The 4,304-nt window shown below is 33.2% G+C and overlaps 1 long non-coding RNA gene across 1 annotated transcript; it reads right to left on the bottom strand.

Annotated features, from left to right (window-relative positions):
* Nucleotides 1-579: 579 nt before the first annotated feature.
* LOC109392894 (uncharacterized) lies at nucleotides 580-4,298 on the bottom strand. Its single transcript, XR_002126133.1, has 2 exons — nucleotides 2,861-4,298; nucleotides 580-978 (listed from the first exon to the last, which is right to left on the bottom strand). It is a non-coding gene; the product is annotated as an uncharacterized LOC109392894 (long non-coding RNA).
* Nucleotides 4,299-4,304: the final 6 nt, after the last annotated feature.

The raw sequence follows: 4,304 nt of genomic DNA, 5'->3' as shown, positions 1-4,304 counted from the left end.
ACAAAATATTAGAAAACTGAATTCAACAATACAAAAAGATCATACACCATGATCAACTGAGATTTATTCCAGGGATGAAAATATTGTTCAATATCTGCAAATCAACCAATGTGATACACCACATTAACAAAATGAAAGATTAAAATCATATGATCATTTCAATAGATACAGAAAAAGCATTTGACAAAATTCAATATCCATTTATGATAAACACTCAAGAAAGTGGGTATACAGATAAAGTAAATGGATCAGAATTCACACACACACACACACACACACACACACACACACACACACTCCAAACCTCCAATGATGACAAGTTTAAGATAGATAAATCAATAAATAATTTGTAATGGGATATATTAGGATCTATTCCCTAAGGAAGTGGAAACTGGATGGAGATTTAAAAAATCAGTTGGAAATAACAAACATTGAATGCCCCAGGAAATCACTGTTTCTTTAGACTCCTTGAGTATATGTGCATACACACACACATATGCACACACACACACACACACACACACACACAATCACATCACACTGAGAAATTAACAGGATTCATCTATAATATCCACAAAATTTGAATGTTCAAATATATTTAATAATGTGATAACTAAAAGACTGTGAAAGATCAATTTCAAAATCATAATGAATTAAAGGACCATACTTTTTTTCAGATTTGATTGTGTTAGATATCTGTGAGTCCCTCAGATTAAGCCTTCAAAATGAATACTTTTACCAATTTCATAGATATTGTATGAATTGTGATATAATTAGGTACATGAAATAGAAGCCCATATTTGTAGCTTAACCTTGTAATAGCATTTTATTTTCTTCACACAACCAGAAGTCTGAAGGCAGGGAGTCTAGCCCCTCTTCTATCATTTTGCTCCATCATCCTCACAAGAAACCTTTTATCTTCATGCTTATCAAATCATGGAGGCAAGATGGCATCTCCCTCTTCAGTTGTGCTATAAGCTGGAGAAAGTGAAAGGGACAAAAAAAGGGTCTGTATTAGAAAAACTAAAATATTCACAGATGTCTTTAGCAGAGCCATACTTTTATGACATTGTCTACCTACACTTTTGTTACATGGCCACCCCTGGTTGTAACAGAGTCTCAGAAGGTGAGTATTGTATCTGGGAACATTGCTAATCTGAACAAAAAGGGGTTCTATCAAAAAGGAGGAAGTGGAGAATAGCTCTTACGTAGAAAATTAGGAGTATCTAATGATGCAATGAATTCAGAATGCTATATAATCACAACCAGTATTTTTAAGCAAATGCTGAATATCAATAACTATTCACTTTTGCTATTCTTGAAGGTTTTGTTTTTTCATGAATAGTCATTGTTAATAATGAAACAATATAAATGTTTTATATACTTTATATCCTGCATTATATTGGGTTGTCAGAAAAGTCATGATGCATTTTTGCAACGAAAAACAGAAAAAATATGTCATGACTTTTCCAACAACCCAAAACTATTGAGAATGAGGTCATTATAGGTCATTAATGGCTTTCATATACTATTCTTTTTTATACATGCCTCATTTTAATGGTGGCTTTAGGGTCCACGTTATGACCAATACTGATTTCCTTTGGACAACATCTAAATTCTAAATCATAGGACCTAAGTCCAATTTCTAAAAATTTTCTGAGCTAATTACCAATATTTATTTCAAACAACATTTCTTTAATGCCCACATACTGATAGTAAAATACTAAGTTCCTACATGAATTCTTTAAGCTTAATGTGGAACATTTATGCAATAAACTCTTTTGTGTTTGGTGTATCTTTGAGAGCTTAATATCTAAAATTCAGTATTTGATAGATTTGTTTATTTAAGGTATTAAAATTGTTACCTCTTTAGAAACATTTTTCTGCACTTACAAAAATATTTAATTGTATTCCATCCCCCACTAAATGCAAATCTTAGGTTCTCTGCATTTCTCAAAACCAGTCTTTAATGTAGATAATCAAGATGGACAGATTTTTCAATGACATTTAGGTAGCGGGGGAGGAAAAGAGAGAGTCAAGATGGGATATGTGTTCTAATGTTCTGTCTAAATAGTACTCAGAAGTAAATATAGTACCTTTTTTGGAATGCAAATCTAATACTAATTCATATCTAAAGTAATATGATACTACAGTTTTACATCTAATTTCAAATCCTCTGTGAACTCAATTAGAATTAACTCTGCTTCATCTTACACATCTTATTGAATACATTTTTTCAAATCTAATACTGGTCCTGTTTATTTGAGTTGATTTATGTTTTATAAACAGTCACATGCAAGTATGATAGATAGGGTGTCAAATGTATCACATGACATGGGTGGTTTAGACAAAACCTAATTTTCTCAATGATAAACACATGTAGAACCTTACATATAAAAATTTTACCCTTATTTGCTTATAGCTAAAGCATTTAGGAAGAGAGACTACATAGAAATAAAATTGAGAGAATAACCAAATAAGAATTAAGCAAAACCAACAAAACTGCAAAATGTGCTCCACATGATACGTGCACATACTCGAATATAGATAAATATATATTTTGTATATATAATATGTGGATATATAACTATGTGATGATATTCTGAAGGAAACAAATTGGAAAAATGAAATCATTAAGTAACTTTGTTTTTTCTCATTATATCCCTTGAAGTATGGTCTACGGGGTAATTCTTGTCCTTCCCTAGATAAAATCTTGGTTGATCCCCTATAGCTCTGTTAAATAATAAATCCTCCTGGTACTTTAGGCACTTAAACTATTTCAGTTCTGAAACTGATAGGTGTAGCCAAAGTAATAATAAAAACTCCGAGCTTCATTCAAAATTAAAGCTTCTGCACTCACCTAATCAGCTGTGCGACAGAAGGCAGGCTAGCAGCGTACAGTACAGTTTAGATAGATGCTCCTCTTTTAACCCAACTTGTCTTTGTTCCTCTCCTCAGCTGCTAACTTGCACTGTTCCTGACCATGCGGGGCTCCAGATGGTGGCGGGACGAGAGGCGAGGGCACAGGAGAGCCCCTCCATGATGGTACTTTGTGAGCTGCCATCATTGCTGTCTGGTTTGGCAGGTGTCATAGCTGGCGCCTGCTCTGTTTTCCCTTGTAAGGTGTTTCAGTTCCTTGTAGGGTTCTTCAGCCATTTACTCCTCTGCCCATTCACTTGCACTTAGCTAGGATTTGGATCTCAGGACTCCATCTCTTTACAGACTCTCTCTGTTGGGATCCTATTGCCTTTCAGGCAGCAGCCCTTTTGCATAAAGCCCTTAAAGTTTACTCCAGGCCAGCTTTCACTCACATATATGTGGTTCACACCTTCTTCATGTGTCTTTGCGCCATTTTCAGATATAATTTCCTTTTTAAAACAAAACTTTCCATGCTATCACAACTAGTATATTTCTGTGTATTCAGATCTGTTTTAATTAATAAAATTGAAATTAAGTTCAAAGCATCACTGAGTCATAGTTATTTTGAAATCATGAATAGAGAACATTAAACAAGTACAATGATGTGTGGTGAACACATTTATTGACTGTTCAAACACTAGGGATTGTTAAGATAGGCCAACACACTTCTGTTACAGAAATAAACGCAAAGAATCAATTGAGCAACAGTTGTTACTGGCCAGGGGCAGAGCAAAGCCTGATGTGATGAACACAAAAGAGCTCGTGGTCTAGAGTCCAAAGTGTGTGAGTTTGAGTCCTGGCTCTGTAATTAGTCACAGGAAGTTAACCAATACTAAGGCATGTAATGCCAGTTTCTTTGTCCACAAAATGTGGATAACAATGCTAGCAATTATACTTTTTGATGATTAAATAAAAATATAACACTCATGTTCTGTATCACATAGTAACTCCTTAATAATTGTTACTTAATCTTGCCTTTTAACACTGGTCAAATCGTTGTGTCTTTATTATTATTATTATTATTATTATTATTATTATTATTACAGCTATGGGTTCTTTGGGTATTTACTTTTTTATGACTTCTGAAACTAGAAATAACATACTTATTATATGAACATATACATATATGTATAAATATATTTTACATTATTTTCAGGTTGCTAAATTATTACAATGCAATAGTTAGATACATATGATGTAGTACTATAATGGGAATCTTTATTATACTACACACAAAAAAAACTTCAAACTATCAAACTATACTTTATTTTTCAAGATAAAGCAAATGAACCAGTAAAAATAAACCCCTACTTCTATTGAATTAATCTTTGGGATTAGTAAACCAAGTAGCTGCAGCTCTGGTTTTGAATGTAATAGAGGAGAGA

The sequence above is a fragment of the Hipposideros armiger genome, unplaced genomic scaffold (assembly GCF_001890085.2).
Source record: "Hipposideros armiger isolate ML-2016 unplaced genomic scaffold, ASM189008v1 scaffold_354, whole genome shotgun sequence".
NCBI lineage: Eukaryota > Metazoa > Chordata > Mammalia > Chiroptera > Hipposideridae > Hipposideros > Hipposideros armiger.
This window is presented reverse-complemented; position numbering and strand designations above follow the sequence as displayed.